The 23,232-nt window shown below is 44.0% G+C and overlaps 1 protein-coding gene across 3 annotated transcripts in view; it reads right to left on the reverse strand.

The window, feature by feature from the left end:
• RUSC2 (RUN and SH3 domain containing 2) overlaps positions 1-23,232 on the reverse strand; it is a 119,750-nt gene that overhangs the window by 83,369 nt on the left and 13,149 nt on the right. Inside the window, exon 1 of one of the 3 annotated variants that reach the window (XM_077284540.1) lies at positions 2,327-2,445. The exons of the other annotated variants lie outside the window; for them this stretch is intronic. The gene's annotated coding sequence lies outside the window, so the exon portion shown is untranslated. Of the gene's footprint in view, positions 1-2,326; positions 2,446-23,232 lie in introns of those variants that run through there. 3 annotated transcript variants of the gene reach the window in all.

Below are 23,232 nucleotides of genomic sequence, written 5' to 3' on the forward strand. Positions count from 1 at the left end.
TTTATGGGGAGGTGTGGGTCCATTATGCTATGTGTGGGGAGCTGTGGGGTCAACTCTGCTGTTTGGGAGGCTGTGGGATCCATCATGCTGTTTATGGGGGCTGTGGAGTTCATTTTGCTATGTGTGGGGAGATCTGTGGTCCATTATGCTATGTGTGGGGGGCTGTGGGGTTCATTATGCTGGTTATGGAGAGCTCTGTGGTCCATTAAGCTATGTGTGGGGAGCTGTGGTGTCCATTATGCTGTTTATGGAAAGCTCTGTGGTCCATTATGCTATGTGTGGGGAGCTGTGGAGTCCATTATGCTGATTATGGGGAGGTGTGGGGTTCATTATGCTATGTAAGGGGAGCTGTGGGGTCCATTATGCTGTTTGGGAGGTTGGTGGATCCATTATGCTGTATGGGACTCTGTGAAGTTCATTATGTTGTGCGGGGAGGCTGTGAGGTCCATAATGCTGTGTGATGGGGTTGTGGCAACCATTATGCTGTGTGGGGACCTATGGCAGCCATTATGCTGTGTGGGGGGCTGTAGGGTCCATTATTCTGCATTTGTGTGGGGTTGAACTGTAGGAGCATCTTACTATGTGAGGAACTTGTGGGACATCATACTGTGTGTTGTTGACTGGAGGCATCATATTGATTGTGAGGGCATCATACTGTGTGGGGGAGCGGTTGATAAAGTTACAGGAGATGCATAATAGCAGAATAATTCACTGCATTTATAAGCAGGTAAGAATACATGTTACAATAAGCCCTGTAGTAATATGTATTCGCAATAGCAGCTAGTCACTATACTTAACGGGGTTCTACGATACATAAAATGCCCTTTATAAATATATTTTTAAGCACTAACCACTTCTGTAATTTGCTTAATTTTAAAATTCCCTACTTTTTTCTTTATCCGGCTAATCCCTATAACTATTTTTATTTTCTGTACTTCCTTTGACATTTCCCTTGACGGGAGTCTCAAACGGGACGTCACAGGAGGATGGCCCTGCAGTCACTTCTCTGCAGCATCTATCACCCTTCCTGGAACAAGATGTCATCAGGGGGGCGGCGCTGCCACCACATACCACGGCTTCTGTCACCGCCATCCCATGAAGACATCTGGAATCAATCGTGGGGATGGTGATGGAGGCAAGGAGAGGTGACTGCTGCTTCTATTACCACCGCCACACGAGATGTCATCACGGGGCGGCAATAGAAGCAGGGTGTGGCCCCTTTGGAAAAATTAATTGCCCGCCCCTGCACTAGGACATCCTGGGGTTAATTGGGAGAATAATTAGGAACATAGCCAGGTCAAAACATAGGATTTCAATCCACAAAAAGCACATTAGGATATGACAGTGATAAGATAACATGGTGACCGGAGATTGGGAATTTATTATAGCCTTTATTGCATAACGAATTGCTGTGCATAACCGCCTCTGTGATGGACTGGTTAGTCGAACAAGGTGGACGGTAACAAATACTTGCACATAACAGCTAGCACTGCTCACTTTTCCTTCGCTTTCACCACCTCATTGTTGGGTTACTATACTTTACACCAAATCGTTGGTGGGGTCTCGGAAAATGTTATTTTCTATTGGCTATACCCCTTTCAATGTTGTCTAGTAAGGTGCAAAAATCTAAAACATATAATAGATCTGCTGCAGGCACGTACACCAGTCATTTGGCACAAATTAAGTCAGTATTTTGCTGAATATTATTTAGTAACTCTACAGTGGCAGACAATGGCATAGTGGCAGCCCTGGACTGGCACGCAGGAGAAAAGGAAAATCCTCCGGTGGGTCCCTCTGCAAGAGTGCGCCATCACACTCTTATATGAGCACTACTTGATGTATTATACATGAATCACTATGTACAGACAGAGGCGGCATCTTATTCATTTATTAATCTACCAGTTCATTGTTATATAAAATTGTGATTGAGGATAATGTCACATTTGCATGTAGCTGAAAAGTGGGGCCCTGAGGAGGGTTACTGGTGGGCCCTTGGCACCTTAGTCTGACATCGCAAAGACCTGGGGGTACCCAATAATCAAGGCCTGGCACATACTATATACCAGCATACATACCACCCAAAACACTCCTATAAAAACTGCAGACCACATGCACAAAACAACCCGGCAGCGTTCACTGAAGTTTGACCTTAGTCTGTCTTTTCTCTCGAAAAGTCTCACATGGAATCTTGTCAAAGACTATTCCCATCCACAGTCGTCCTCCAAATGTCAAAGGTTACAACAGTTCATTCATGAAGAAAATGCAGAGCACAATAACGGAGCAAAAAGCAAAGTTCTACATATCATCATCAAACTCAGAAACTCACCCATGTTGGGGCGAGAGCCCGACTGCTCGTGTCACATCCATGACAAGTGAAAACACACTGAAGCCAGGAATAGACCATGACAACAGCAAGCAGGCATCTTCTGTCCAGCTAAACAACTGTCTCGGAGGAAAATAGTAGGAGATCCTAAAACTAGAGTGAAAACACCCAGCTATAAGTGTGACCAAGACAGAAGTAGGAGGAGACGCAGTGGCCAGATGGCTAGTGACAATCAGCTGAGCTACTGGGCAAAATTAGAAAAGGAGAAGACAACCCATCAACAGATGAAGATCTAAAGATTAACTACACTATCACAAATCAATAATACGTGTGAAAATAAATAGAACTTTGTTTCTTCCCTTCTTTCAAGGGTTAATTCCTCTTTACTTTCTTTGCTAACATTGTAATTTCTCTGTACAGACTAGTCCTCCATAAGATCTCACCAGACAATGGCAAAGGGGCTGAGCCTCCATCTCTAAGAACCCATTACAGCTGCCTGGTCTGCCTTTATTGTATATGCCCCCTTGCCCTCATAACACAAGGGGTCAGAATCAAACTGAAAGCTGGGGGGATCTGGATAAGCACTTAAGGTAAATCCATCAGCCATAAGGAGCAGAACAGAGATTGCAGCAAAGACTGAAAATACAAGGTCACACAATGTGGATATATATTAGAAAATACAGTAGCATGTAAAAGTTTGTGCACCCTTGGTCAAGATTACTGTTACTCTGAACAGTTAAGCAAATTAAAGATTAAATGATCTCTAAAAGGCCTAAAGTTAAAGATGATGCATTTCCTTTGCATGGTAGGCAAAAAAAAATAATATATATATATATATATATATATTACAAAAAGGAAATGGCTAGCTTGCATCTATTCACACTAGTTTGGATGTGCCAGTCAGTCTATTGTTATTTGTATGGTAGCTTACTGACCAAGCACTCTGCCCTTCAACATGTAGTGGTTTTAATTGCAGCAGGTTCAGCCTAAGAGAGGTATTTTCATTAGATATGTAGGGACCATCAGTTTTTGAGACCACCTTGACGTTGGTTGATGGGCAGGCATGAATTGGCCACATTATGTGCAAAGCGTCTCATTTTTTCCTAGTTTTTAGAAGCAGTATTGCTATCCATATTTCATATATTTCACCTTGACATGCTTTAGTACGATAGAGTGCAATTTTTTTTTGTACATCCTCTATTCAACTTCAGCTTTCTTACAGATGGTGTCATGTTTCCATGATAAATTCGTTGAAATGTCATTGAATCCATTCTTCCCTCTAGTCGTGAAATACTCTCTTTGCCATTGGCTGCAACACAACCGTAAACCGTAAAGCATGAGTGATCCACCCAAACACTTAATGGTTGGCAACATGTTCTTTTCCTGAAATTCTGTGCCCTTTTTTCTTCACTCACAGCTTTGATTATTGTGGCCAAAGAGTTCTATTCTAAACTTGTCGGTCCACAGGACTTGTTTCCAAAATGCATCAGCTCGTTTACTTAGATGTTCTTTTGCATACTTCTGATTCTGACACTGGATTTTATGGTGAGGACGCAGGACAGGTTTTCTTCTGATGACTTTTCCATGAAGGCCATCATTGTACAGGTGTCTCTGAACAGTAGAACAATGTACAACTCCAGAGTCTGCTAAAACTTTCTGAAGGTGTTTTGCAGTTAAGCGAGTGTTCTGATTTGCCTCTATAGCAATCCTACAAGAAGCTCTCACTGAAATTTGAAAAGGTCGTCCAAACCTTATCTTGACCTCCACTGTTCCCGGTAACTGCCATTTCTCAATTACATTTTGAACTGAAGAAATTGCAATATGAAAACGCTTTGCTATCATCTTATAGCCTTCTCCTGCTTTGTGGGCCTCCACCAGTACCATTTTCAGAGTGATAGCTGCTGTTTTTTTGGCACAAGGTTAGGGGAGGCTGTTTTTTTAATAAAACTGTGAAATTTGCATCACCTGGCCTTTCTTAATGATGACAGTGAACGAGCCATAACCCCAAAAGGCTAATTAAGGTCTGAAACATTGGTCAAAGTTATCTGAGCACACAAATCTCCAAGTGCCCAAACTTTTGAATCGGCCCTTTTTGCAATTTCTAATACGATTTTTTTTTTACTAAATACAAACGAAATGTGTCATGTTTACGTTCAGGTCTTTTAGATCAATAGTACATGTGAAAATAAAAAACTTTGTAATATATCTTATCAGAGAAATCTGCTTCTATTTCTTTCTGGAGTGATCATTCATTCCCATAAGTCTCAATTCCCGTAAGTCTTCAATAAAAACTGGTATTCCCATTACTGAGATAGGAGATGACAGTTGGTGCTGATAAGTCTAGAGATTATTTAATCTTCAACTTGCTTAACTATTCATAATAACAGTAATTTTGACCAGGGGTGACCAACGTTTTACATGCCACTGTGCATTGAAATGATCTGGTGACCAACAAGGAATAAATAGGTATAAATCGAGAAGGCAACGTTGAGAAACATGGACTAGTGGGTACTTCCACTTAATATTCTGGCCAAGATAAAAAGTATGCCTCCAAAGTTAGGCAAATAGAGGAGATACCTCATGCGAGTAGCAACAATTAGTGTGGGGACCCTGCAACCATAAAACAAAGACTGATGGACCCAGAGCTGTGTCGTTAAGAGTAGATGGAAAGATGCTTCAATCAGAGCTTCTGACTCAGAGGCAGGTGGAAAAGACCTCAAAACCAAAAACCAAGATTGATATACGCAGGTATACAAAATGAAATGAAATGAAAACGAAATGAATAAAAAATAGATGAAGTTATCTAAGGAATCTGCCTACAATGGAAGACCAAGCTAAACCCAACGAAGCTGCTGACCAAGATGAAGATGGAGAAGACCAAAAAGATGAAGGACCAGGACCAAAAAAGTAACCTACCTGAGATATGGAGCAGAACATTGAGAAGGAGTCGTATAAAAGCCCAAAGGAGCAATACTAGGAATGATGCACAATAGGAAGTTAGTGACGTTACGAGACAAGAGTCTGACACAACAGTCACCTGTGTAATAAATACTACAGGTAGATACAGTATGTGAGAATCACACGTGTAATTAAGGCACTAATTCAAATGCTCACATAATTACATAATTCATGCTCAAGGTTGGAAATAATTCCTGCTGAGCTTCTGTGATGTAGGGGGCACATACCGTATATACTCGAGTATAAGCCGACCTGAGTATAAGCCGACCCCCCTAATTTTGCCACAAAAAAACTGGGAAAACTTAATGACTCGAGTATAAGCCTAGGGTGGAAAATGCAGCAGCTACTGGTAAATTTCAAAAGTAAAAATAGGTACCAAAAAAAGTAAACTTAATTGAGACATCAGTAGGTTAAGTGTTTTTGAATATCCATATTGAATCAGGAGCCCCATATAATGATCCATACAGTTTATGATGGCCCCATAAGATGCTCCATATTAAAATATGCTCCATATAATGCTGCACAAATGTTGATTATGACCCCATAGATGCTCCATACAGACATTTGCCACGTATAATGCTCCACAAATGTGGATTATGGCCCCATAAGATGCTCCATACAGATATTTGCCCCCATATCATGCTGCACATGGCCCCATATAATGCTGCACATGGTCCCATACAGATGCCCCATACAGATATTTCCCCCCTTATCATGCTGCACATGGCCACATAAGATGCTCCATACAGATATTTGCCCCAAATAATGCTGCACATGGCCACATACAGATGCCCCATACAGATATTTGCCCCATATGATGCTGCACATGGCCACATAAGATGCCCCACACAGATATTTGCCCCCATATCATGCTGCACATGGCCACATAAGATGCCCCATACAGATATTTGCCCCCATATCATGCTGCAGATGGCCACATAAGATGCCCCATACAGATATTTGTCCCCCATATCATGCTGCACATGGCCACATAAAATGCCCCATACAGATATTTGCCCCCATATCATGCTGCACATGGCCACATAAGATGCCCCATACAGATATTTGCCCCCATATAATGGTGCACATGGCCACATAAGATACCCATACAGATATTTGCCCCCATATCATGCTGCACATGGCCACATAAGATGCTCTATACAGATATTTGCCCCATATGCTGTAGCTGCGATAATAAAAAATAAAAAAATTACATACTCACCTCTCTGGCCCCCGGCACTTGCTATAGTCACCTGCTCCCCGTTCCACCACTGACCGCCGCTGTGTCTTCCCATCCTCTGCACCGACGTTCAGGCAGAGGGCGGTGCGCACTAATCGCGTCACCGCGCCCTCTGACCTGTCACTGCGGAAGACACAGCGGCGCCGACGGTGGAACGAGGAGCAGGTGAATATCACGCACTGCCCCCGTCATACTCACCTGCTCCTGACGCCGTCACTGCACGTCTGTTCCCCGATGCCGCATTTTCTTCCTGTAGTGAGCGGTCAACGTTACCGCTCATTACAGTAATGAATATGTGGCTCCACCCCTATGTAAGGTGGAGCCGCATATTCATTAATGTAATGAGCGGTACCATATGACCGCTCACTACAGGAAGAAACTGCAGCGTCGGGAAGCAGGGACCTGCAGGGACCGTGCCAGGAGCAGGTGAGTATTATTAGACAGCCCCCGCTCCCCCTCCCCTGTCGACCCCTGGGTATGACTCGAGCATAAGCCGAGAGGGGGACTTTCAGCCCAAAAAAGTGGGCTGAAAATCTCGGCTTATACTCGAGTATATACAGTAGTTTTTCTTCCATTAAATTACTATAAAGACAAAATTTCTCACAATACAAATATTCAGACACCGAACACCCAAAATATTCCACTAAATGTTCATGGGATTGGGGATATGGCAACAATATTTAGTTTTGTATATAGAGCTCATCATTAAGATTGTATCCAGACTAATTTCTCACATTTAGCTCTAATTTATATTGCATTCAATAACAGACTGAAGAATTGAATGGAATATTGAATTAAAGCTATTAATAGTATTCCAACTTTTGTTTCCATTCATTGAACTGTGGGTTTATTAAGTTCAGTCTTCACCAAGGAATAAACCTCTGCAGAGTCCTATATCTATTGGACTGTCAGACAAATATCCCATAAGAACACATCTTATAACACTGGCCAACAGTGAAAATGTGTCTGAAATGAAAATAGCTGGTTTGTAATAATTTTAGCATCCTAAAAACGAATATGTTACTTAAAAATCATTATTAGCTCTTGTTGCTGAGATACATGTCATCCCTTCACCCCCGGAGCTTTTTCCGTTTTTCCGTTTTCGTTTTTCGCTCCCCTCCTTCCCAGAGCCATAACTTTTTTATTTTTCCGTCAATTTGGCCATGTGAGGGCTTATTTTTTGCGGGACGAGTTGTACTTTTGAACGACATCATTGGTTTTACCATGTCGTGTACTAGAAAACGGGAAAAAAATTCCAAGTGCAGTGAAATTGCAAAAAAAGTGCAATCCCACACTTGTTTTTTGCTTGCCTATTTTGCTAGGTTCACTAAATGCTAAAACTGACCTGCCATTATGATTCTCCAGGTCATTACGAGTTCATAGACACCTAACATGACTAGGTTATTTTTCACCTAAGTGGTGAAAAAAAATTCCAAACTTTGCAAAAAACAAAACAAAACAAAATTGCGCCATTTTCCGATTCCGATAATCACATATCCAAGCGAGGTAACAAAACCCTAAACCTGGTCATGGTCTAATACAACAAAATAAATTAGAATAAATAGCAGCATAAAATATACCAATGCACAGATTTCATATTCTCTATACCCAGTGAGAATACTATTCTATATACACAAGAGAATAACTACTATAATACTGCTCCTACAGTGGGTACGGAAAGTATTCAGACCTCTTTCAATTTTTCACTCTTTTTTTCATTGCAGCCATTTGGTACATTCAAAAAAGTTCATTTTTTTCTCAATAATGTACACTCTGCACCCCATCTTGACTGAAAAAAAAACAGAAATTTAAAAAATGTTGCAAATTTATTAAAAAAGAAAAACTGAAATATCACATGGTCATAAGTATTCAGACCCTTTGCTCAGACACTCATATTAAAGTCACATGCTGTCCATTTCCTTGTGATCCTTCTTGAGATGGTTCTACTCCTTCATTGGCCAGCTGTGTTTAATTAAACTGATAGGACTTGATTTGGAAAAGCGCACACCTGTCTATATAAGACCTCACAGCTCACAGTGCATGTCAGACCAAATGAGAATCATGAGGTCAAAGGAACAGGCCAAGTTTGGGACCACCAGACGTCTTCCTAGACCTGGCCGTCCAGCCAAACCGAGCAATCGTGGGAGAAGAGCCTTGGTGAGAGAGGTAAAGAAGAACCCCAAGATCACTGTGGCTGAGCTCCAGAGATGCACTAGGGAGATGGGAGAAAGTTCCACAAAGTCACCTATCACTGCAGCCCTCCACCAGTCAGGCCTTTATAGCAGAGTGGCCCGACGGAAGCCTCTCCTCAGTGCAAGACATATGAAAGCCCGCATAGAGTTTTCTAAAAAACACATGAAGGACTCCCGTCTATGAGAAATAAGATTCTCTGGTCTGATGAAGATAGACCTTTCTGGTGATAATTCTAAGCGGTATGTGTGGAGAAAACCAGGCACTGCTCGTCACATGCCCAATACAATCCCAACAGTGAAACATGGTGGTGGCAGCATCATGCTATGGGGGTGTTTTTCAGTTGCAGGGACAGGATGACTAGTTGCCATTGAAGAAAACATGAATGCGGCCAAGTACAGAGAGATCCCGGATGAAATCCTCTTCCAGAGTGCTCTGGACCTCAGACTTGGCCGAAGGTTCACCTTCCAACCAGACAATGACCCTAAGCACACAGCTAAAATAGCAAAGGAGTGGCTTCAGAACAACTCTGTGACCATTCTTGACTGGCCCATCCAGAGGCCTGACCTAAACCCAATTGAGCATCTCTGGAGAGACCTGAAAATGGCTGTCCACCAACATTTACCATCTAACCTGACGGAACTGGAGAGGATCTGCAAGTAAGAATGGCAGAGGATCCCCAAATCCAGATGTGAAAAACTCATATCATTCCCAAGAAGACTCATGGCTGTACTAGCTCAAAAGGTGCTTCTACTCAATACTGAGCAAAGGGCCTGAATACTTATGACCATGTGATATTTCAGTTTTTCTTTTTTAATAAATTTGCAAACATGTCTACATTTCTGGTTTTTTTATCAGTCAAGATGGGGTGCAGTGTGTACATTAATGAGAAAAAAAATGAACTTTTTAATTTACCAAATGGCTGCAATGAAACAAGGAGTGAAAAATGTAAAGGGGTCAGATGTTATGGACCTGGTGGTTAGGAGCACCCGGAATGACCTGATGGTTAAACTGTAAGACAGGACAAGCTCTGGGAAGTGGGAGCTCTGCTGACCGCAAACCCTAATCCTATCACACACACTAGAAATAGCCGTGGAGTGTACCTAACTCTGCCTAGACGCCTCTTCACAGCCTAAGAGCTAACTACCCCTAAAGATAGGAAATAAAGCCTTACCTTGCCTCCCACAAAGGCAGCCCCCCACAAATATTGACTGTGAGTTAAGAGGAAAATCACAAACACAGGAATGAAACAGGTTTTAGCAAAGGAGGCCAGTCTTCACTAAGACAGAGGACAGAAAAGGGATCTTTGCGGTCAGCACAAAAAACTACAAAAAAAACACGCAGAGTGTGCAAAAAGACCCCCGCACCGACTCACGGTGCGGAGGTGCCACTCTGCACCCCAGAGCTTCCAGCTAGCAAGGCGATATCATGATAGCAAACTGGACTAGAACTTAGCAAGTACTAAGAAATATATTCAGTACACAATGAACAACAAATGAACTAGCAGGGACTTAGCTTCTGCTGGAGTAGACAGGTCATCAGAAAGATCCAAGAGAGATCTGAACCAGTGCTGGGACATTGACAGCTGGCATGAAGTAACGATCTGAGTGGAGTTAAATAGAGAAGCCAGCCTAGCAATAAACGAGGGCAGCTGAGGAAGAAACCTCAAGAACCAGCAGCTCCACTCCACCAGAGGGAGTCCACGGACAGAACTCGCCGAAGTACCGTTCATGACCACAGGAGGGAGTTCGAGAACGGAATTCACAACAGTACCCCCCCCTTGAGGAGGGGTCACCGAACCCTCACCAGAGCCCCCAGGCCGATCAGGCCGAGCCAAATGAAAGGCACGCACTAAATCGGCAGCATGGACATCGGAGGCAACAACCCAGGAATTATCCTCCTGACCATAGCCCTTCCATTTGACCAGGTACTGAAGTTTCCGTCTCGAAATACGAGAATCTAAAATCTTCTCCACCACATACTCCAACTCTCCCTTGACCAACACCGGAGCAGGAGGGTCAACGGAGGGAACCATAGGCGCCACATATCTCCGCAACAACGACCTATGGAACACATTATGGATGGCAAAAGAAGCTGGAAGGGCCAAACGAAATGACACAGGATTGAGAATTTCAGAAATCTTATAAGGACCAATGAAACGAGGCTTAAACTTAGGAGAAGAAACCTTCGTAGGAACATAACGAGACGACAACCAAACCAAATCCCCAACACGAAGTCGGGGACCAACACAGCGACGGCGGTTAGCGAAACATTGAGCCTTCTCCTGGGACAATGTCAAATTGTCCACTACGTGAGTCCAAATTTGCTGCAACCTGTCCACCACAGAATCTACACCAGGACAGTCCGAAGGCTCAACCTGCCCTGAAGAAAAACGAGGATGAAAACCAGAATTACAAAAAAAAGGCGAAACCAAAGTAGCCGAACTGGCCCGATTATTAAGGGCAAACTCAGCCAATGGCAAGAAGGTCACCCAATCATCCTGATCAGCAGAAACAAAGCATCTCAGATATGTTTCCAAAGTCTGATTGGTTCGTTCGGTTTGGCCATTTGTCTGAGGATGGAAAGCCGAAGAAAAAGACAAATCAATGCCCATCTTAGCACAAAAGGACCGCCAAAACCTTGAAACAAACTGGGAACCTCTGTCCGACACGATGTTCTCCGGAATGCCATGCAAACGAACCACATGCTGGAAAAATAATGGAACCAAATCAGAGGAGGAAGGTAATTTAGGCAAGGGTACCAAATGGACCATCTTAGAGAAGCGATCACAAACCACCCAGATGACCGACATCCTTTGAGAGACAGGGAGATCTGAAATAAAATCCATGGAAACATGCATCCAGGGTCTTTTCGGGACCGGCAAGGGCAAAAGTAACCCACTGGCACGAGAACAGCAGGGCTTGGCCCGAGCACAAGTCCCACAGGACTACACAGAAGAACGCACATCCCGTGACAAGGAAGGCCACCAAAAGGACCTAGCCACCAAATCTCTGGTACCAAAAATCCCAGGATGACCAGCCAACACCGAACAATGAACCTCAGAGATAACTCTACTAGTCCATCTATCAGGGACAAACAGTTTCTCCGCTGGACAACGGTCAGGTCTATCAGCCTGAAACTCCTGCAGCACCCGCCGCAAATCAGGTGAGATGGCAGACAGAATTAACCCCTCTTTGAGAATACCAGCCGGCTCAGGAACTCCCGGACAATCAGGCACAAAACTCCTTGAAAGGGCATCAGCCTTCACATTCTTAGAACCCGGAAGGTATGAAACCACAAAATCGAAACGGGAAAAAAACAGCGACCATCGAGCCTGTCTAGGATTCAACCGCTTGGCAGACTCGAGATAAGTCAGATTCTTGTGATCCGTCAAGACCACCACGCGGTGCTTGGCTCCCTCAAGCCAATGTCGCCACTCCTCGAATGCCCACTTCATAGCCAGCAACTCCCAATTGCCAACATTATAATTACGCTCAGCAGGCGAAAACTTTCTAGAGAAGAAAGCACATGGCTTCATCACAGAGCCATCAGAACTTCTTTGAGACAAAACAGCCCCTGCTCCAATCTCAGAAGCATCAACCTCGACCTGAAAAGGGAGCGAAACATCTGGCTGACGCAACACAGGGGCCGAAGAAAAACGACGTTTCAACTCCTGAAAAGCCTCAACGGCCGCAGAGGACCAATTCACCACATCCGCACCTTTCTTGGTCAAATCAGTCAACGGTTTAACAACACTAGAAAAATTAGCGATGAAGCGACGGTAAAAGTTAGCAAAGCCCAGGAATTTCTGAAGGCTCTTCACAGATGTAGGCTGAGTCCAATCATAAATAGCCTGAACTTTAACAGGATCCATCTCGATAGTAGAACTGGAAAAAATGAAGCCCAAAAAGGAAACCTTCTGAACTCCGAAGAGACATTTAGACCCCTTCACAAACAAGGAATTAGCACGAAGGACCTGGAACACCATCCTGACCTGCTTCACATGAGACTCCCAATCATCCGAAAAGACCAAAATATCATCCAAATATACTATCATGAATCTATCCAGATACTTTCGGAAGATGTCATGCATAAAGGACTGAAACACAGATGGAGCATTAGAAAGCCCGAATGGCATCACCAGGTACTCAAAATGGCCCTCGGGCGTATTAAATGCTGTTTTCCATTCATCGCCCTGTTTAATACGCACAAGATTATACGCCCCTCGAAGATCTATCTTGGTGAACCAACTAGCCCCCTTAATCCGAGCAAACAAATCAGACAGTAGAGGCAAAGGGTACTGAAATTTGACCGTGATTTTATTGAGAAGGCGGTAATCTATACAAGGTCTCTGAGAACCATCCTTCTTGGCCACAAAAAAGAACCCTGCTCCCAAGGGTGACGACGACGGGCGAATATCCCCTTTCTCCAAGGACTCCTTTATATAACTCCGCATAGCGGCATGTTCTGGCACAGATAAATTGAAAAGTCGGCCCTTAGGAAACTACTACCAGGAATCAAATTAATAGCCCAATCACAATCCCTATGAGGAGGTATGGCACTGGATTTGGGCTCATCAAATACATCCCGGTAATCCGACAAAAACTCAGGGACTTCAGAAGGAGTGGAAGAAGAAATTGACAACAATGGAACATCACCATGTACCCCTTGACAACCCCAACTGGACACAGACATAGATTTCCAATCCAATACTGGATTATGGACCTGTAGCCATGGCAAACCCAACACGACCACATCATGCAAATTATGCAACACCAAAAAACGAATATCTTCCTGATGTGCAGGAGCCATGCACATGGTCAACTGAGTCCAGTACTGAGGCTTATTCTTGGCCAAAGGCGTAGCATCACTTCCCCTCAATGGAATAGGATACTGCAAGGGCTCCAAGAAAAAACCACAGCGCCTGGCAAACTCCAAGTCCATCAAATTCAGGGCAGCGCCTGAATCCACAAATGCCATAACAGAATAGGACGACAAAGAGCAAATCAGAGTAATGGACAAAATAAATTTAGGCTGTACAGTACCAATGGTGACAGACCTAGCGAACCGCTTAGTGCGCGTAGGACAATCAGAGATAGCATGAGTGGAGTCACCACAGTAAAAACACAGCCCATTCTGACGTCTGTGTTCTTGCCGTTCAGCTCTGGTCAAAGTTCTATCACATTGCATAGGCTCAGGCCTCTGCTCAGAAGATATCGCCAAATGGTGCTCACGCAAGCGCCGATCGATCTGAATGGCCAAGGACATAGACTCATTCAGACCAGCAGGCGTGGGGAACCCCACCATAACATCCTTAAGGGCTTCAGAAAGACCCTTTCTAAAAATTGCTGCCAGGGCACACTCATTCCATTGAGTAAGCACAGACCACTTTCTAAACTTCTGACAATATACCTCCGCTTCATCCTGACCCTGACACAAAGCCAGCAAGGCTTTCTCTGCCTGATCCACTGAATTAGGTTCGTCATAAAGCAATCCAAGCGCCAGAAAAAACGCATCTACATTAAGCAATGCAGGATCTCCTGGCGCAAGGGAGAATGCCCAGTCTTGAGGGTCGCCACGTAACAAAGAAATAATAATTTTTACTTGCTGAATGGGGTCACCAGAGGAGCGGGGTTTCAAAGCAAGAAACAGTCTACAATTATTTTTGAAATTCAGAAACTTAGATCTATCCCCAGAAAACAAATCAGGAATTGGAATTCTAGGCTCTAACATCGGATTCTGAACTACATAATCTTGAATGCTTTGTACCCTTGCAGTGAGGTGATCAACACAAGAGGACAGACCTTGAATGTCCATATCTACACCTGAGTCCTGAACCACCCAGAGATTAAGGGGAAAAGAAAGACAAAACACACTGCAGAGAAAAAAAAAAGGTCTCAGAACTTCTCTTATCCCTCTATTGAGATGCATTAACACTTTGTTGGCCAGCTGTACTGTTATGGACCTGGTGGTTAGGAGCACCCGGAATGACCTGATGGTTAAACTGTAAGACAGGACAAGCTCTGGGAAGTGGGAGCTCTGCTGACCGCAAACCCTAATCCTATCACACACACTAGAAATAGCCGTGGAGTGTACCTAACTCTGCCTAGACGCCTCTTCACAGCCTAAGAGCTAACTACCCCTAAAGATAGGAAATAAAGCCTTACCTTGCCTCAGAGAAATTCCCTAAAAGAAAAGGCAGCCCCCCACAAATATTGACTGTGAGTTAAGAGGAAAATCACAAACACAGGAATGAAACAGGTTTTAGCAAAGGAGGCCAGTCTTCACTAAACAGACAGGACAGAAAAGGGATCTTTGCGGTCAGCACAAAAAACTACAAAAAAAAACACGCAGAGTGTGCAAAAAGACATCCACACCGACTCACGGTGCGGAGGTGCCACTCTGCACCCCAGAGCTTCCAGCTAGCAAGGCGATATCATGATAGCAAGCTGGACTAGAACTTAGCAAGTACTAAGAAATATATTCAGTACACAATGAACAACAAATGAACTAGCAGGGACTTAGCTTCTGCTGGAGTAGACAGGCCATCAGAAAGATCCAAGAGAGATCTGAACCAGTGCTGGGACATTGACAGCTGGCATGAAGTAACGATCTGAGTGGAGTTAAATAGAGAAGCCAGCCTAGCAATAAACGAGGGCAGCTGAGGAAGAAACCTCAAGAACCAGCAGCTCCACTCACAGCCACCAGAGGGAGTCCACGGACAGAACTCGCCGAAGTACCGTTCATGACCACAGGAGGGAGTTCGAGAACGGAATTCACAACAGTCAGAATAATTTCCGCACCCACTGTACATATAAGAATACAACTACTATAATACTGCCCTTATGTACAAGAAATAAACTACTAGAATACTGCTCCCTATGTACAAGAATATAACTACTATAATACTGCCTCTATGTACAAGGATATAACTACTATAATACTGCCCCTATGTACAAGAATATAACTACTATAATACTGCTCCTACATACGAGCATATAACTACTATTATAATACTGCCCCTATGTACAAGAATAAAACTACTATATTACTGCCCCTATGTACAAGAATATTACTACTATAATACTGCTTCTATGTACAAGAATATAACTACTATATTACTGCCCCTATGTACAAGAATATAACTACTATAATACTGCCCCTATGTACAAGAATATAACTACTATAATACTGCCCCTATGTACAAGAATATAACTACTATCATACTGCCTCTATGCACAAGAATATAAATACTATAATACTGCCCCCTATGTACAAGAATATAACTACTATAATACTGCCTCTAAGTACATGAATATATCTACTATAACACTGCTCCTATGTACAAGAATATAACTACTATAATACTGCCTCTATGTACAAGAATATAACTACTATAATACTGCCTCTATGTACAAGAATATATCTACTATAATACTGCTCCTATGTACAAGAATATAACTACTATAATACTGCCTCTATGTACAAGAATATAACTACTATAATACTGCCCCTATGTACAAGAATATAACAACTATAATACTGCCCCTATGTACAAGAATATAACTACTATAATACTGCTCCTATGTACAAGAATATAACTACTATAATACTGCCCCTATGTACAAGAATATAACTACTATAATACTGCTCCTATGTACAAGAATATGCTATAATTGTGTAATACTAATCTATTTACAGAAATGAAACACATTTTGAATCTGTGTATGATATATGTTATACGTATATTTATATATAATACAGGAAGCTATAAATGGAGATACTAAGACTTCTGTAAGTTCCTAGGAAACTATGCCATCAACGGCCTGTAATAATATTCTATATATGCAGCATTGTATGTCTGGGGGATTCTACTGTTTTGTCTACTGAAGATCTATAATTACCTCACATGGACTTTTTTGTGAACAGAAAAGGTTTATACAAAAATTACAGTTGCGAAGCGACTAATAATCCCCAAAAATCCAGGAGTCCGACAAGTGTGAATGCAGGAACTGAAGCACCAGGCCTATGAATAAGTTATTTAGTCAGAGTGCCCTCAATATGTATAAACTACTTTTATCTAAAATCTGCTCTGTAAGCACCAAAAGTTTTTAACTCCTGGTTTCACTTATTTTTCATCCTACCTATTTGTTGCTTTGTGTAAAAACTCTATTGCTACATGGAAACCATCAGCAAGCAGGTTTTGCTGAGTCTTAGTATGATATTATTTTAATTCTAGTCAAGAGTTCCATAAATATATAGCTTATTATCACAGGAAATTCTGACAAAAATGGGTAAATCTTTGATATCTTTTTTATATTGTTTGGCTATTTAACTGCAAGCATATCACTGGTGGTCTAAGTCCTGAGACCACTACTAATCGCCCCAAAAAACCTGAGTGATGTGCCCAGTACAGGAGACAGGAGCACACAGAGAGCGGAGTAGAGACACGGTAGGAAGCATAGCCCTTCTGTGCATATATACTTCGCTCTGTCTGTGCCCTCAGGCACGAGCTGTGTGCGGACTCAGGCAGGAGTTGTGTGCGGGGTCAGGCAGGAGCTGTGTGCAGTCTCAGGTAGAAGCTGTGTGCTGTGTGTCCGTTCAGGCAGAAGCTGTGTGTGCGTTCAGGCAGAAGCTGTGTGAAGGCTGAGGTAGAAGCTGTGTGCTGTGCGTGCGTTCAGGCAAGAGTTGTGTGAGTGCTCAGGCAGAAGCTGTGTGCAGGCTCAAGCAGAAGCTGTGTGCAGGCTCAGGTAGGAGATTTGTGCGGGCTCTGGCAAAAGCTGTGCACGTGCTCAGACAGGAGCTGTGTGCTTTTTCAGGCAGAAGCTGTTTGCGGGCTCAGGCAGAAGCTGTGTGCAGGGTCAGGCAGGAGCTGTGTGTGGGTCAGGCAGGAGCAGTGTGTGGGCTCAGACGGGAGCTATGTGCGGACACAGGCAGGGGCTGTGTGCAGGCTCAGGCAGGACCTTTATGCGGGCTCAGGCAGGAGCTTTGAGCGGCCTCAGGTGGGAGCTATGTGCGGGCTCAGGAGAGATGTGTGTGTGTGGTCTCAGGTGGGAGGTGTGTGCAGACTCAGGCAGGGGCTGTGTGCGGGCTCAGGCAGGAGCTGTTTGTGGGCTCAGGGGGAGCTGTGTGCGGTCTCAGTCAGTTGTGTGTGGGCTCAGGCAGGAGCTGTGTGCACACTCAGGCAGGGGCTGTGTGCGGGCTCAGGCAGGAGCTGTGTGTGGGCTCAGGCAGGAGCTGTGTGCGGGCTCAGGCGGGAGCTGTGTGCGGGCTCAGGCAGGAGATGTGTGCAGGCTCAGCCAGGAATTTTGTGAGGGCTTAGGCGGGAGCTGTGTGTGGGCTCAGGCAGGAGATGTGTGCGGGCTCAGGCAGGAGTTTTGTGAGGGCTTAGGCGGGAGCTGTGTGCGGGCTCAGGCAGTTTTGTGAGGGCTTAGGCAGGAGCTGTGTGCGGGCTCAGGCAGGAGCTGTGTGCGGGCTCAGGCAGTTTGGTGAGGGCTTAGGAGGGAGCTGTGTGTGGGCTCAGGCAGGAGATGTGTGCGGGCTCAGGCAGGAGTTTTGTGAGGGCTTAGGCGGGAGCTGTGTGCGGGCTCAGGCAGTTTTGTGAGGGCTCAGGCAGGAGCTGTGTGCGGGCTCAGGCAGGAGCTGTGTGCGGGCTCAGGCAGTTTGGTGAGGGCTTAGGAGGGAGCTGTGTGTGGGCTCAGACGGGAGCTGTGTGCGGGCTCAGGCGGGAGCTGTGTGCGGGCTCAGGCCGGAGATGTGTGTGGGCTCAGGCGGGAGTTTTGTGAGGACTTAGGCAGGAGTTGTGTTGGCTTAGGCAGGAGCTGTGTGCGGGCTTAGGCAGGAGCTGTGTCTGGGCTCAGGTAGGAGATGTGTGCTGGCTCAGGCGGGAGCTGTGTGCAGGTTCAGGCGGGAGCTGTGTGCGGGATCAGGCAGGAGATGTGTGTGGGCTCAGGCAGGAGATGTGTGGGGGCTCAGGCGGGAGTTTTGTGAGGGCTTAGGCAGGAGTTGTGCGGGTTTAGGCGGCAGTTGTGTGCGGGCTTAGGCAGGAGCTGTCTCCTGAGCTGCTCTCATCTCAAGGCTTTTGGGTATGTTTCCACGTTCAGGAATCGCTGCGTGTTTGATGCTGCGTAGAGCCGCAGCGTCAAACACGCAGCGTCCAGATGTTACAGCATAGTGGAGGGGATTTCATGAAATCCCGTCTCCACTATGCATTAAAAGACGCATGCGGCAGACCCGCGGAAACGGACATGCGGCGCGTCTTTTCAGAATGCAGCATGTCCTTACATTGCAGAAACAACGCAAGAACAACGCAAGTGACCTGCCAGTGACCTCAGCATACCCTTTTTTTTGAGCGATCGGTGGAGGTCTCAGAACCTGAACCCCACCAATCTGCTTCCAATTAAAAGGGCACACAAAGAAAGGTATCAAAGGTTTACTTATTTTTTGGCTTATGTCAGAATTTCCTGCTATAAGTCGTATATTCATAGTACTCATGGCTAGAATTAAATCAATACCATACAAAAACTCAGCATTTGCAAACCTGATTGCTGATGGTTTCCATGAATTTCCACGGTTTCTTTGAATTTAGCATATTATATGTACAAAATAGAAGAGATGAGAAAACAGATCAACGGCTGCCTGCTGACTGTTTCCAGTAACACAGTTTAAAAAATAAGTGAAAGCAACAGAAAGGTAATAATCAGTAATATCACTAATCTTAGACTACGGCTCGCCCCAATTTTGCAGACATGCAGCAGTTTGCTTTCTATCCCACCCACTGGAGAGACGCAAAAATAACCCGGGGCCACAGTAAAAGTCCTGGAATAAGTTGCTCATCTCTTGTGTCATCCGGGGTGGAGCAGAAAGATAATCATCATCCCAAGCACAAGAAATGAAATATTAATTAGATACATGATCTGCGATGATCATCTGGCTGAGGCTGTGCCATTACACCCGGCCTTTCACAAATACAGGTGTTGGGGGGACACTAAAGGGTTAATTTAAAGGGAATCGGTAAGTAAAAAATGAAATTTACTGGGGGAAACAAACCAATTGATCAGATGGTACAATTATCTTAAAGGAACTGTCCAGTATTTTCATATTGATAGCCTATTCCTAGAATAGGTGATAAATATAATATAGGTGAGGTGCGACACCCTGCACCCCACCAATCAGCTGTACCTGTGGGGGCCACATGTGATCAGATGAACAGCACAGCGCCATCAAATGTATAGTGGCAGCTACCAGGTACTGCACATCAGTCCCTGCACCCCTACAGTAGGGGCGCAGGGTGTCGCACCTCACCAATCGTATGCTGATCACCTATTCTAATGATATTTATTTATTTTATGTTACTCACTTACGTCATTATTAATTCTGCAGCGCGCTACTGACATTATCATCGCTGTCCCCATTGGAGCTCACAATCTACATTCCCTATCAGTATGTCTTTGGAGTGTCGGACGAAACCCATGCAAACACAAGCTCCTTGCGGATGTTGTACTTGGTTGGATTTCAAACCAGGACCCCTGCGCTTTAAAAACCATGCTAATCACTAAGCCACTGTGCTTACCACTGAGCCACTGCTAACTACTGAGCCATCAATATAAAAGTACTAGACACTCCCTTTAATTATCATTACGATGCTAAACAAGTGTTTTATAGCATAAATACATTATCCCATATTACAATAAAAAAAGAGTAAAAACGTGACAATGGATACAGGAGTATATACATCGCACAGTTCTGTGTCTCAGATATGGAATATTATAATGTAGAGTTTATAAGACATGCCGCTTGTGCTAATCATGGGCAGTCAGGGACTTGTAGTGCTACACACTTAAGCGCCATTTTGATGACTGCATGCAAGTATTCAATAATAGGGCTCAGCTACATTCACAGATAGATATTATTTATTTATTATGCTTTTGCTTATATAGCGCTCTCTTATTATCTTATTCTGCAGCGCTTTATCTACATTATTATCTAGATAAATAGATATGGGCCTATGCAGGAGCATAATGACTGCGGTCGCAGAGGACGCGGATGGGCCAGTGTGGGTGAGGGGCCTGCCGATGCCAGGGCAAACTTCAACTGGATGTGCGTCCTCGGATGCACATTTAGCTGAATTGTGTTCTGGCGCAGGGGTCTATGAGCAATCAGAGGTGAGCAGCTCATGTCAGCGTGCATGTGACTGGGGGTGCATGGCAGAATGTGCTCCCGTCGCTTGCACGCTGAATGAAGTCACCTGCAGGATTCAGAAGAGGACGTGTCACGGTGGGGGAGCAAAGGGAAGGTGAGTAGAATCAATTATTTTTTTCTATGCTTTAAAGAATAACGGTAGAATGAGGGACATATACCAGGATGGGGGAAATATATACCAGGATAGGGGACATATACCAGGATGGGGGATATATACCAGGATGGGGGATATACAGTATATACCAGGATAGGGGACATATACCAGGATGGGGGATATATGCACTGTGTGATATGCACTGTGTGCAGAATTATTAGGCAAGTTGTATTTTGATCACATGATACTTTTCATACATGCTGTCCTACGCCAAGCTGTTCAGGCTTGAGAGCCAACTACCAATTAAGTAAATTAAATGACATCAAAACCCTATATAAGGAGTGCTTAATTATTAGGTAACTTCCTTTCCTTTGGCAAAATGGGTCAGAAGAGAGATTTGACGGGCTCTGAAAAGTCCAAAATTGTGAGATGTCTTGCAGAGGGATGCAGCAGTCTTGAAACTGCCAAACTTTTGAAGCGTGATCACCGAACAATCAAGTGTTTCATGGCAAATAGCCAACAGGGTCGCAAGAAGCGTGTTGGGCAAAAAAGGCGCAAAATAACTGCCCATGAATTGAGGAAAATCAAGTGTGAAGCTGCCAAGATGCCATTTGCCACCAGTTTTGCCATATTTCAGAGCTGCAATGTTACTGGAGTATCAAAAATCACAAGGTGTGCAATACTCAGGGACATGGCCAACGTAAGGAAGCCTCAAAAACGACCACCTCTGAACAAGAAACATAAGATAAAGCGTCAAGACTGGGCCAAGAAATATCTGAAGACTGACTTTTCACAGGTTTTATGGACTGATGAAATGAGAGTGACTCTTGATGGGCCAGATGGATGGGCCAGAGGCTGGATCAGTAAAGGGCAGAGAGCTCCACTCCGACTCAGACGCCAGCAAGGTGGAGGTGGGGTACTGGTATGGGCTGGGATCATCAAAGATGAACTTGTGGGACCTTTTCGGGTTGAGGATGGAGTGAAGCTCAACTCCCAGACCTACTGCCAGTTTATGGAAGACAACTTCAAGCAGTGGTACAGGAAGAAGTCGGTATCGTTCAAGAAAAACATGATTTTCATGCAGCACAATGCTCCATCACATGGCTCCAACTACTCCACAGCGTGGCTGGCCAGTAAAGGTCTCAAAGAAAAAAAAATGACATGGCCCCTTGTTCACCTGATCTGAACCCCATAGAGAACCTGTGGTCCCTCATAAAATGTGAGATCTACAGGGAGGGAAAACAGTCCATCTCTCGGAACAGTATCTGGGACGCTATGGTGGCTGCTGCACGCAATGATGATCGTAAACAGATCAAGCAACTGACAGAATCTGTGGATGGAGGCTGCTGAGTGTCATCATAAAGAAAGGGGGCTATATTGGTCACTAATTTTTGGGGGGTTTGTTTTTGCATGTCAGAAATGTTTATTTCTAAATTTTGTGCAGTTATATTGGTTTACCTGGTGAAAATAAACAAGTGAGATGGGAATATATTTGGTTTTTATTAAGTTGCCTAATAATTCTGCACAGTAATTGTTACCTGCACAAACAGATATCCTCCTAATATAGCCAAATCTAAAATAAACCCCACTTCAACTTCCAAAATTATTAAGCTTTGATATTTAGTCTTTTGGATTGATTGAGAACATAATTGTTGATCAATAATAAAAATAATCCTCTAAAATACAACTCGCCTAATAATTCTGCAAACAGTGTATATATATACCAGGATGGGGAATATTTATATACCAGGATGGGGGACATATATACCAGGATGGAGGGTATTTGTACCAGGATGGGGATATATACCAGGATAGGGCCAGGATAAGGAACATACAGTGGGTACGGAAAGTATTCAGACCTCTTTTAATTTTTCACTCTTTGTCTCATTGCAGTCATTTAGTAAATTCCAAAAAGTTCATTTTTTTTCTCATTAATGTACACTCTGCACCCCTGACACTTAACAGAAAAAAAAAAACAGAAATGTAGTAATTTTTGCAAATTTATTAAAAAAGAAAAACTGAAATATCCCATGGTCATAAGTATTCAGACCCTTTGCTGAGTATTGAGTAGAAGCACCTTTTGAGCTAGTACAGCCATGAGTCTTCTTGGGAATGAAGTTTTTCACACCTGGATTTGGGGATCCTCTGCCATTCTTCCTTGCAGATCCTCTCCAGTTCCGTCAGGTTGGATGAGTTATGTGAAGGAGGTTCAGAAGGAAATGGACA

The sequence above is a fragment of the Ranitomeya variabilis genome, chromosome 1, assembly GCF_051348905.1.
Source record: "Ranitomeya variabilis isolate aRanVar5 chromosome 1, aRanVar5.hap1, whole genome shotgun sequence".
Classification (NCBI taxonomy): Eukaryota; Metazoa; Chordata; class Amphibia; order Anura; family Dendrobatidae; genus Ranitomeya; species Ranitomeya variabilis.